Source organism: Mauremys reevesii, linkage group 5, assembly GCF_016161935.1.
Source record: "Mauremys reevesii isolate NIE-2019 linkage group 5, ASM1616193v1, whole genome shotgun sequence".
NCBI classification, from domain to species: Eukaryota; Metazoa; Chordata; order Testudines; family Geoemydidae; genus Mauremys; species Mauremys reevesii.
The window spans coordinates 129754380-129767483 of record NC_052627.1 but is presented as its reverse complement, the minus strand read 5'-3'; the positions used below and the strand labels follow the sequence as shown (position 1 = coordinate 129767483).

General features: G+C 44.0%; 1 long non-coding RNA gene across 2 annotated transcripts in view; it reads left to right on the top strand.

Moving 5' to 3' along the window:
- The window catches only part of LOC120406824, a 144639-nt gene that overhangs the window by 104553 nt on the left and 26982 nt on the right, over positions 1–13104 (top strand). The window contains exons 2-3 of one of the 2 annotated variants that reach the window (XR_005599611.1): positions 11148–11334; positions 11734–12067. This is a non-coding gene — a long non-coding RNA (uncharacterized LOC120406824). Of the gene's footprint in view, positions 1–11147; positions 11335–11733; positions 12068–13104 lie in introns of those variants that run through there. The other variant, XR_005599612.1, reaches the window with a different exon arrangement.

The following is a 13104-nucleotide window of genomic DNA, read 5'->3' as shown; positions in this document are numbered from 1 at the left end:
ATACATGCCTTACTGTCGCGGCACACTGCATGGGTATGAATAAAATTGAAAGTAACTGACTGCAAATCCTAGTAGTGATTGAATCTGGTGATATTCTGAAGAAAAAGAGCTCTTAGTTAGCCCATCTTGTAGCTGTTTCTATCACTTCACACTGACTCAACAGACTCTCTAGGCTGCAGAGTCGCGTACAGCGTGACAATCCTGGAATTTAGATTAATGATATTAACTCATATAATATAAATTAATGACAAATTCAAAACAAAATAAAGTCCAAATGAAACGTTTCCACCTAAGGATAGGGTAGAAACAAAATATTTTTGGAATATATATATATATATTTAAATGCACAGATTTCAATATTTAGCCCCAACTCCAAATGAAACAAAATTTAAAACTTTCTGAATCTCTGATGGGATGAAAATTCCATTTTTCAACCAGCTTCACTAAATACCTTGAAAAATCTGGACCAGGGTGCACTATGTACACCTATTAAATACAACAAAGATGTAACCTTCAGTCTAGACAGGCCTGGAGGTCCAGTTTGCTCCGATTATTCATATGGGACCTCTTCCTGAAGGCAGAACGCCTACTGAACCCTAACCAGTCCTGACTCCACTGAGAGTTTTGTCCAGATCATGGTCCTGATTCTCCTCCCTTTTGTGCTGTTTTTATAGTTGTGTAATTCCACTCACTCCAGTGAAGTGACTCAGGGTTGACACTGGTGTAAGCAAAAGGCGAAACAGGCTGTGTGACTGCAGTACTGGATCCAAGGATTGCAGGGTTGGGTCCATTCACCTCTAGTGCAATGCCCTTGAAGTAAACGAGTTGGGAGTGGACCCGGCCCATGGTGCTTAGAATATCATTAGCTAAACTACAAAAGTGGTTTTAAGTAAAGAAATGTAACTTGTCATGGGGTTGATCTGTGTGAGTCTCTTTGTCTTTTAATTGCAAAAAGCACATTTCAATCTTATTAAAGAAGCTGCATTAGTAATTTCGTATTAGTCAACCAAAAACTCTGTTTGCACCCACTTCATGTGCACTAAGAAAGCAGACAAATAGCACCCTCTGCAGTGAGCAATGGGGAACTGAGAGCTAATTTGCATCAAAGCACATTACTTGGCATGTAACTGGCATTCCTTGCCCTGAAGAAATACCCATCCCCTGACCTCTGCCGGTAGAACACCATTTAACACTCAGATCTCAGCTGGTGGCACAGATGCTGCATCATTTGGTGCTAATGTGAGAACCCAGTCAGGCAGATGGATCTCCATTGTGGCAGTGCTGTATGAGTTGTGTGCTGCTGGAGGGGGCGGGGCAGGGCGGCGCGTCACTAGTTGTATGGTTCATACTGTTTCATTTCAGTCTTGTTTCACTCCCTCTTCTCAAACAGACCCTTCAGCTCAAGTCTGACTCTGGAGCTTTCATAACGGTATGAAGATTTGACCTCTTTGACCTCTGCAGTGTTAACAGAAGCATATCCAAGCTCTGCTCCCCTCAGCTATTTCTTTCTCTCCTTTCCCACTCTGATCTGGCCTGCCTCTTTTGGGCCTATTTTGTGGAGCAGGAGGTTTAGCCATTGACAGGATGTAGAGCCTCATTAACTCAAACTTGCTTTCTTAAGAACAGAGGCCAGTTTGCAGCTCTCTGGGGTGCTAAACTGGTTGTCCCTAAATGACTAGTCTTCCCAAGCAATTCCAGTAATTTTAATAAAAATAAAGTTTATTTGGCATAGGATAGAAAATCACCACAAAAACAATCATTTAGTAGATGATAAACACAGTTAAGACTGAAAATTGCAAAGAATAGAGCCCTGAGCTTAATCTGTTAAACACTTTGAAGCACTGGAGAAGAATAGTCTTGTGATGAAGGCATTAGATTGGAACCCAGGAGATCTGGGGTTAATTCTTGGTTCTGCCACAGGCTTTCTGGGTGACCCTGGGAAATTCTCTTAATCTCTCTGTCCTTCACTTTAACCATAGGTCAATTAAGGATAACAATTATTGCTTCCTCCCACTGGTGGTTTATCTTATATATTTAGAATATATAGCCTCCAAAGTAGAGTGACCAGATAGCAACTGTGAAAAAATGGGACAGGGGTAGCAGGTAATAGGCACCTATATAAGAAAAAGTCCCAAAAACATGACTGTCTCTTTAAAAGCGGGACATCTGGTCACCCTACTGCAAAGGCAAAGCTAACATAGATTTTATGTTTTCAGTGTTGTTGTAGTTGTGAGGTCCCAGGATATTAGAGAGAAAAGATGGGTGAGGAAATATCTTTTATGGGACCAGCTTCTATTGGTGACAGAGACAAGCTTTCGAGCTTACACAGAGCTCTTCTTCAGGTTTCTATGTAAGCTCGAAAGCTTGTCTCTGTCACCACAGAAGTCGGTCCAATAAAAGATATCACCTCACTCACCCTGTCTCTCTAATTGACTGTATGCTTATTTACAGACCACCACAGATTACAGGTTTCATAAAACAGCTTCTTGATATCTTGTTGGCAGTGGTGATGAAATACCCCAGGCTTGAAATCTCTCAGGATGACAACACACGTATCAACAAGGCTGCAAAAACAAATGCCCCAAAACTCATCCCTTCATTTGCCTACCTAAGATTTTCACAGGTCATCCCTGGTCCAACCCACGCAGCCAGTCACACCCTGAATCTAATCTTTGGCCTCACTATTAAGATTGATGATCCAGTCACTGCCTGGGATGAACCATCACCTCATTAAGGCAGTGATCCAGCTCCTAGGCAACAAGAAAGACCAATGTTTTTTATTTGACCATGAAGACTCATGGACTCCAACAGACCCAAACGCCTGCTAAAGGACAGCCTCACTCCATCCACAGGGTGAGGAACCAAGGACCTGGTGAATCACTATAATTCTACTCTAGCCTCAGCCACTGCCACGCTAGTCCCCAAATGTCCCCTCTATCCCCGGTGCCTGACATAGATCTCCTTGGTTTTCTGATACCCTGCACCGGAAGAAGAAAGAGGGGTGGAAACTCAAGTGTTGATAGTGGAAAACAAAGTTTGATACAGACAGGCTGAAACATAACACAGTTCTCAGAGTCTACGCCGAGGCTGAATTACAGGCCCAGAGAACTTTGCGATCAGCCTCTACCGAAGCTGCTCAATCTCTCCCCAAGGAGCTACCCTGGGTGGGAAATTGCTCCATCAATCCTGAATGCCTAGAATCTGTATCATAGCCAATCACCAAGCTCTGTGAAGAGCTCTCATCCCACTTCACTGAAAAGATCATGCACATTTGGGAAGTCTTCTCAAACAACTTGGATTCTCTTCACCTCCACCCGCCAACCAACAGCTCACCTGCCTTCCCAGAGTTCAGTACATTCACTCATCAAGCAATTCTTGACATCCCCAAAAGAATCTCAACCCAAGACATGAATACCATTTATGTCCTTCCTGGCTTGTGAAAGAGACTCATGAACAACTGGTGCCACTCCTGACTGACATGGCCAACAATTCACTCAGAGAAAGACTCTTCCCTCCCTCATTTGAACACACATGAATCCAGCTGATGCTGAAGAAACCTAGCCTGGATACATCAGTCACAGCTAATTACCTCCCACTTCTTAGCCGGCTCACCACTACTACCACGATGGCCTCATACTTGGAGATGATAAGGTCATGGATGAAGACCAGCTGGTTGAAACTGAACCTGAGTGTCACAGGGTAGCACTGGGCCTTTAAAAGAGAGCAGGGTTCTATGCACCTGGAACTCGTCAGCTATCTCCCAATTAGCCTTATAAGAGGTCACCTGTTCCTGAAAGGAGAGAGAGACCAGGAAGTCAGAGCTGCCTGGAAGTGAGGAAAGGGGGCATGAGAGGGCTGCTTGAGAGTCAACAGATTGATAGCTGCTAGACATCAGTGACTAGAGGACATCCCTGGAGGAAGCAGAAGGTGTTTTCAGGGAGAAAAGCAGGAGAGCAGCAGAGGGGTTTGCTGGCTGACCTCCCCGAGGTAGGGCCACAGGACTGTAGTGGGCTGAAGGCCAAAGAGAAGCAGAGGAAGGAGTCTGATGAATCTAAGCCAGAGAGCCAGAGTTGAGGGCTGGAGAGGGCTGAAGTCAGGGGAGCAGTGGAGGGGTCTTACTCACTGATGTCTCTGTGCTGGAGAGCTAGAGCCAGGGGAAGAATAGAAGGGCCTTTGTTTGTTGGTCTGAGGACCGGGGAGCACAGCATGCCTCCTTGGGAAGAATGAATTCCCAGCAGAGAGGCAATGGGGGTTTGTGCTGGGAAGAGCTGGACTGCACTTCCACTGGAAGGACTAGGGTGGCTGTCCTGGTAAAAGGACAGGAGAGGAGCGAAGAAGAGCCCCTGTGTGATTGAAGATGCTGGAGCATGGTCTGTGTTACGTCAGTGAACTAGAAGATGTGGTATTTTAAGGAGTATAGGCACAGGGTGTGGTAAATGGACTAGGTTTAGGGACTTTTGTTATGGACTATTTTGCACTATGATTTCTAGTAAACTGGCCCCCAGGAATGGTATTACTGAAGAAAGGTTACTTGTCTGATGGCTATGCAGAATGTAATGGATATAATATACCTGGACTTCAGCAAGGCATTTGACAGAGTCCCATGTGACATTCTCATAAGTAAGCTGCAGAAATGCAGGCTCGGTGGAACTACCATTAAGTGGATACACAATTGGCTAAACAACTGAAAACAAAGAGTAACTATTAATGGAATGATGTCAGATTGTAGGGAGGTCTCACGTGGGGTTCCACAGGGAATCCCTGCTCTGGATCTGGTGTTATTTAACATCTTTATTAATGACCTGGATGTAGGAATAGAGAGCACACTGATCAAATTTGCAGATGACTCAAAGCTGAAGGGGGTTACAAAAACTTTGGAGGATAGAGATAAAATTCGGAGGGATCTTGATAAAATGGCAAACTGGGCTATAGACAACAACATGAAATTCAGCAAAGACAATGTGAGGTGCTATGCATAGGGAAGAAAAACCAAATGCACAAATACAGATTAGGGGATCACCTTTGGCAACAGCACTGCTGAGAAAGATACAGGAGTTGTGATGGATCACAATCTCAACATGAGTCAGCAATGCGATGCTGTTTCAAAAAAAGCACATGCAATTTTGGGTTGTATTGATAGAGGCATAGCATGCAAGTCACAGGAAGTGATAGTACCACTCTACTTGGTGCTGGTTAGGCTTCAGCTGGAGTACTGGTGTCCAGTTTTGGTCACCAATGTATAGAAAGGATGTAGAGAAACTGGAAAGGATCCAGAGGTGAGTGACAAAGATGATCAAAGGCAGGAGCGGCTCTACGAATTCCACCGCCCCAAGCAGGGCGGCGCGCTGCGCCACTTGCGGTGGCGGGCGCCGGTCCCACGCCTACGGTGGAGCTTCCGCAGGCATGCCTGCGGGAGGTCCACACGAGCCGCGGGACCAGCGCACCCGCCGCAGTCATGCCTGCGGGAGGTCCGGTCGTCCCGCGGCTCTGTTGGACCTCCCGCAGGCATGACTGCGGAAGGTCCGCCGGACCCGCCTGCCGCCCTCCCATTAAAATGCCACCCCACGCGCACGCTTGGCGCGCTGGGGTCTGGAGCCGGCCCTGATCAAGGGGATGGAATGCAAGCCATCTGAGCAAAGGCTGAAGGAGCTGGACATCTTTAGTTTGGAAAAGAGGAGATGGAAAGGGGACGTGATAAGTCTTCAAATACTTAAAAGGCTGCCATAAAAATGATGGAGAAAAGTTGTTCTCTCTTGCCACAGAAGGCAGGACAAGAGCCAATGGGTTCAATTACAGCACAGCAGATTTAGATTAAACTCAGGAAAAACTTCCTAACTGAAAGAACAGCAGGACAATGGAACAGACTGCTTAGGGAAGGGGTGGAATCTCCTTCATGGGAGCTTTTCTAAAAGAGGATGGACAGCCATCTGTCTTGGATGGTTTAGAACCAGCAAATCCTGCATCCCTGCAGTGAGGGTAAATCAGGTGACTTTGGTGGTTCCTTCTAACACAATGGTTCTGTGATTCTATAATGTGATATATCTGGGCTTGAACCCTTCCCAGATTTGGAAACACCAACCAATACAGAATGCTGCAGTGCATCTCCATAAAACCACTGGTTACCACAAGCACATCAAACCTGTCCTCCACTCTCTATGCTGACTTCCCATAGCCTATTCAATGAAGTTCAAGTTCTCAGTCCTTGTCTTTAAAGTGCTCCATAGCCTGGGCCTGAGATATCTAAAAACGAATAAAGCTCTGGCACAGACACCACTCTGGTCAACAACTCCACTCCTCTGGCACAATGGGACTCTCTACAATATGGGTAAAGTTCATCTGTGCAGTAGAGAAAACTTTCTTCAGCCTGTGGAATGTACTACCCTAGGAACTAAAGAAGTCACAAGCCTCACCACCTTCCCTCCAAGCGCAGGACATTTTTTTTTAACCTTGTCTTTTCTAACATAAATACACAGTCACATGTATAGTCAAACAAAAACACCCTATAAAATCAGAACACTCCACTGGACACATTTCTACCCCTAGGGAGAGGATGAGAGAACAAATCTCTTGTGATAGAAGTGTAGTCATGTTGCTTTATGAACTACTGGAAGGTGCTCAGATACTATGGTGGTGAGTGCAGTAAAAACTGATATAGTACAGAATAAAATGTAAATTTTTCTGGGCAGATACTGTCACTTACTCTGTGTCTGCACAGCACCTAACATAATGGGGCCCTGGTTACAGACAGGACCTTTAAATGCAATTGTTGCACAGATAACACTAGATACCTCTCCAAAACATAAGTCTTAGGGAAAATCTACACTTACACACTGCACCCATGCAGCTACACCACTGTCATGCTTTAATGAGGATGTTCTGAGCCAACAGAAGAGAGCTCCCTCATCAGCGTAGTCAATCCACATTCCAGAGAGGAGGTAGCTGTGTCGACGGAAGAAGCTCTCCCACGGACATAGCACTGTCTGCATGGTAGGTTAGGTAAGTATAACTACATTGCTCATGGGTATGGATTTTTCACACGCCTGAGCAACGTAATTATACCCATATAGGTCTGTAGCGTAGCCCAGACCTTAGCTTTAACCACAAGACCACAATCCTTTCTTTGTGATCAGCCTTAAGAAATTACTTCCTCTCTTTCAACTGTTTAACTTTCTCATCCCATTTGAAATAACAAGAGTGATTAGAGTGGTATTTTGTCATCCCAAAGACATGTAATTAAGGATGAAAGAGCTGAGAACAGAGTAGGACTATTGAATATCTTTCTCACTTAACTGTCTCTCTCTAATGTAATGCTGTCTAAAACTAAAATGCACAGTTTGTCATGGAGCATTAACTTCAGAGCTTTAAAGCTTACTTTATAGGAGAACAAAATAAATTAGGATTAAGCTCAAATGTAATTAAGGCAGTCATTTTTCAAAACTGGCTCACAATGATTTTCCACTTCTACTTTATTTACCTTTAATAGCAAAGACTTTCTTGTCTCCTGGAAGCTACGACTGCTTTAGGCAGCTAGATTTTCAAATATGTTTAGCTGGCACTGCAAAGCGCTAATATAGGGCCAGATTGTAGTCCCGTGTCCTGTCCCATACAGGCCAGCAGGATTGGCTGTCTAGGAGTGGAGTGAAGTTTGCTGCCTTCTAAGGGGTGATGCTCTGGGAATGAGTCCCTAGCTACTCCACTCCAACCTCCAATGCGTACTGTGCCTGATGCTTGTAATCTAGCTCTTAATTGTAGGTTTAGGATGCTACTGTTTTTGCAGGCCTCTAACCTGGCATTATTTGGGATTGTTTCTCATACAGATAAAAGTTCTTATTCCTTTGCATGGTCACCATATTGAAATCTCACTGCCACCTGCATCTATGCATGTGGAATTAAAGTTGGGCAAACTTCTTTTCACCAATAGTTTATTGATGAAAAATACAGTTTTAGTTGATCCAAAGTTATTCAGGATTTTGGGCAAATAGTTTTGGCCTTTCACAAAACAGGCAGAGGGAGGGGTGTTGCTTCAGTGTGTCCTCCTACTCAGTGTGATCTTTAGCACTCACCTTGCAGATAGAAAACACAGGTTTGGATTTCCACTCTAGCACGGACCTCAAATGGGCTTTTTTGATTTACCAGTAAATTCTGGAATTTTAGATTTGGTTTGACCCAAACTGATTTTTTTTAATGGACCTTGTCACAGGGTCCCGTGCAGGCTCTCCCACTTTTGGGCCTGCACCTGTGTTTAGGCTGGTATTATAAAGAGTTTTCCACGTGCTTTTGTTGGATCACCCCAGTGTCTTTATTTACAGTGCTTGTGCAGTTCCCAGATCCCCCAACAATTAGTGCCCCATAAACCCTCCCCAGGGTCTCCTGGCCCTTGAGGCTTCCTTGTTGGCCAGGAGACAAAGATACCACCCTCCTGCCTCCTCACTGAGGTTTGCCCAGGGCTTTTATAGCCCGCTCCTGCTCCAGCCCAGCTGTCACTACTTAGCTCAGTATGTTCCTCTGAGCCAGCCCTCCTTAGGGCTTGCAGCTGGGCTCCCTGCTGAGTACCTGCATCTCTACACCTGGCCTCCTGGGTAGAGAGCAGGCTGCAGCCAGCATTTTGGCAGGACTTTAAAGGGGGTTTTACCCCTACCCTGCCACAGACCTGAAAAAAATAGTTATTCACTGGGCTCTGTTTCGGATGTATTCCCATGACCTCACATGCTTTGCTGATTTGGGGCCAGAAGACTCAGCATATTGCAGGGCTGAGCTCAACATGTGAAGCTTTGGTTCACATAAATACCTGCAAGGCTGGGTATTAACATGAACTATTCTAGTCTCTGGAAACTGCTAGAATACAGAATTCTGAGGTGAAGAGACTCTCAGCATTTCCTTCTTCCAGTTAGTCCAGTAATACCACAACAAAGTGCTTTCTACCCAACTTTATTTGGAGACTGTAGAGCAGTGCTTGGGAACAGTGTGCTACCACTTTAAAGGATGGGATGTAGCCTAGCACCTGGGCATAATCAAGGAGGCCCTGCCCTGGGGCTGAGCCATATAAACAGGAACAGAAAGCAGAGAAAGAGAGGAGCAGAAGAAGCCAGGTAGGCTCCAATGGGTGGCAGCTGCTCTCTCAGGCACTAGGAAACAAGCCTAAACTGATTCAGAGATGTGTGTGTGGATTGTAAGTTTGGGAGCCCTGAAACAGGGTTCTGCTGAAATGTTTGTGACAATGATTCCTGTCCTGGAAACCTGAGTAAAAGGACATATTTTGTTTACAAATGTGTTTGCTTTTTCTTGCATTGGGTGGACAAATTAAGTCAACTGCTGTTTTATCAAGGGAAATTAAAGTGGGGCACATCTGCAATGCCCCAGCAGGCCACAAGGGGGCACTCTAGGGCTGCCCGTACCATGCCCGACTGTAACCAAAATTACAAGCAAGACCCTAAAAGGGCCTTGTAAACTTGTCATGAAGTTCTACCAGTCCAGACACCAAGTGGTCATCCATCCATTGCCATGATGCGCGATTAAAAGAGAGAGAGAGAAATTATATTCATGCATTTAAAAAATATTATTCACTGTGGGCCAACTGAATTTTGCAAGGCTGCCCTCAGCGAGCACTGGTAATGGGACAAAGGAAAAAGCATCAGGAATAAAGAGCAGGCTCAAAAAAAGCTGCTTATAAAAGTTGCTTTGGGGGCAGTTTTTAGAATCTGAAGTGGGGTTAATGATACTGATTATAGCTGCGGGAAAATGTTCAGATGAATAGTTTATTCACTAAAAAATGCACTTTCAGGTAGACTAAAAGTGTTCACAATAATGGATCAAATTTGGCAAATAGTTTCAGCTGAAAAAAAGTTTTGTTTTTTGAAAAAGTCAAAATGGTTAATTTCACCATTTTTTCTAAACAAAACGCTGGCCTTTAGCTGGGTATTTTTTTTTAATTGAAAAAAAAATCATATTGGGTCAAACCAAACTGTTTTGTTCAACTCAGAAATGCGTTTGGATTTTTCAATTCGGCTTCCAAACAAAAAAGTCAGTTATCTGTTCTTCTATAAAACTGTCGTCCTTTGTAAATCACTTTGAGAGCCATGGATGAAAAGCATTAAATAAGGGTGTCATCATTATTGTTAGTATTATTAATAATAAAATAAGTCCAACTCCATAGCAGGTGAGTGCATGGAGTGGCTTCAGAAACTGTCTTTCTAGCTTGTAAATTTCTGCTTAACAGCCCTTCTTTGGGTCCACAGATTAGAAAGCTTTTCCTATGGATTTTTTTCTTTTTCGTCTTTACCTAATTTGATGAGTGGATATCGCTAGTAACAAATAATGAAGGCCATCACTTCTCAAAGTAAGCTAATGGCCTTTGAAAGCAGTAATGTTTTTATTTTGGCTCTGGCTCCTGGATATGTCATTCTAAAAAGCAAATCCTTCTAGCTAGCTCTTAGTGCCTCTTGCTAGCTTTGATTTCTGCAAGCACCAGTTATTTGTTTTACTTTGGTTTCACAGGAATACCAGCTCACAATTTCTCACCTTGGAAACGCTATCCCACTTTTCACACCAGCATTCCATTCTGACACCAACATTGCCTTCTAGCACAGCAGAAATTCCAGGGCTTTGCAGGTCAATTTCCCAGGGTAAATCAGTGAGCCAGTGTCTATATATTGAGTATAACTTGTTTTATTTATTTACATACACAAGTCCTGGACCAGAGGCAATCACAAACAGCATGCAGGCAAACCTCTGTTCTAGAAATTTCAGCCCACATGCCAGTCCCCAGTTCCCAAGAAGCAACTCTTCACCAACTACTAATTCTATCTTCTTGCTGCTTGCAACAGCTTCTTCTGTACAGTGCCTCGCATAATCAAACCGACAATACAGGATTAAAACCTAAGAAAAAGAACTTGTAAGACTGTGTAACAATGTAACCTGGTCACCCTACCAGAACAGTACTTTGAAATCAGTTGTCCATCACCCAGGAGAAAAAAGCTTGGTTTGATCCATCACCTATGGACAAGTTTGAGGAATCAATCTTTTTCCTTTTCTCTTCAGAAAATGTTATTGGAGCTGAGATTGAATTTTCCCAAACTTTGTGGGTGCTTGGATACAGTATTTTGGTTCAGGCTCACTGTAATGAGGTCATTGTCTGTTCACTTCTATAGGATTTTTGCATAAAGGAAGAATGGAGCTGCTAGCAACCCACAGCTTTGGAATTTGCTCCCCCAAATAGTCTGAATTTGATAGCCTTGGAATACAAAAGGCTGGGAGAGAGGTTAAAAGAACGGGGAATTGCTTCAGGAGGAGTGAGATTTATCTATCTAAGGTACTTACATGGTCCTTTGTACTCTGGTAAGTGAACATCTCACAATTTTTAGTGTATTATCCTCAAAACATCTGAGGGAGGCAGGGCAGTGCTATTGTGCACAAGGGAAACTAAGGCACCACAAAGCTAAGAAACAAGCCCAAAGTTACACGGGTAGTCAGTGGTGGAGAAAGCTATCTCATCCTACTTAATACCCTATACACTGGATCCCAGCTTCCTCTTCACTTGAGCTCTTGATTTGCTGACGGTAGGCTGTATTGGCTTGGTCTGCTGCACTTTAGTTGAGTTATGTCAAGGGTGCATAGAGTGTATGGCTAGATACCTTTTGTCAGTGTACGCACACATTTAAATAAATACATATACACTTGCACAACTCTGTGTTGACTGCCACCCTTAGGAAAACTGCCAATTAATGTAATTTACAGAACAATAAAAGCCTAATGAAGCTAAATGAAGAGGCAATGAAGAACTTGCTAATGCAAGACAACTAATGAGAGTCATCACTGTCGATGGATATTCTACACTCACTAACATGCAGCTAATGAAAATGAACACTCAAGCACTCTGTGAAGACATACCATGGCTCCACCCAGACCGTGAAGATTAGGGACAGGCCAAAGAAGTCAAAACCCAAACCATGATTTGTTTGGAGCCAGGATCTATTTGATCTGAACTCTGAAAATTCATGAGGGTCCCAGGAAGAGGTTCTGGGCCTGGCCCATCTCCAGTTGAGAGATTAGAGCAAGATGCAATGTATTAAGAGAAATAGTACAAGACCTCTAGGTGGGCCTGGTCTGTTTTAGGGTATATAGTGCTCTCAGAAGAGTACTGTGTAATCTTGTTGAACCATTTCAAGCACATGGTACATGGGAAGTGCTAGACATGTTTACACAAAGGTCTACTTTCATATATAAGGACAGAGCGCATCTGGCCCTAGCACATGGATGGGCTGGTGGCACAAGCAGCCTTCTACCCACCTATCAGACAAAACAGCAGGGACTGCACCCTCCTAATACCTCAGTACAAAGAGGGCAGGGTAGGGACAGAGAAGGGGCATAGCCATAGACTCTCTCTTTGCAGTGACTCATGGAATTGGCCAGGTACAGCAGATGGACAGCAGGTAGATCCTTCGGGTGGTGCAGAGTGCCTTCTCATGTGTGCAGGAGCTTGGAGAAGCATGGTACCTCCAAAACAACGATCCCTTCCCCAGCTTTCCCCTGGGACAGTGGAGCGCTCCATTGCCCTCAGTGCTAGCCAGTACCTAAGCAACACAACCTAACCAATATTCATATTGGGATCGCTCTATAGAAGTAGTTGTGCTTTGAGTATTGCCTCTGTATGTTTTGACATTTGAACCTTATGATCATACTGTAAAACTCTACAACAGGATGTATTTCTTGTTAGAGGGAGGTCTGGTAGCACTCCCCCCCCTTTGTATTAGGTAGTTCATTTTCCATTATAAGATGCCTGTTTTCAGTTGTTTATGAATTTGCCAAACTTTAATTATTTGGGCTGAAATTTTCTATGTCGAGTGTCATTCTCATTTTTGGGGGGGGGAATTTTAGCCAAAATGGTTGAGCTGTTTCCAAGAATAAGGCTAGGGGAAAATCAGGTTTGCCAACATTAAAACATTTTTGATGCCTTTATTTGAACAGCTCGAGGAGCCCCAGGCTTTGGAGCAGAGACTGGAAATTTGGCAATGAGGTGGCCTTTGTGTCGGATGTGCCTTTTGCTACCCTTGTGAAAATTTGCCCAATGTGGCCAAGTGACAAGCCTTGCACAGGTTCAGTAGAGAC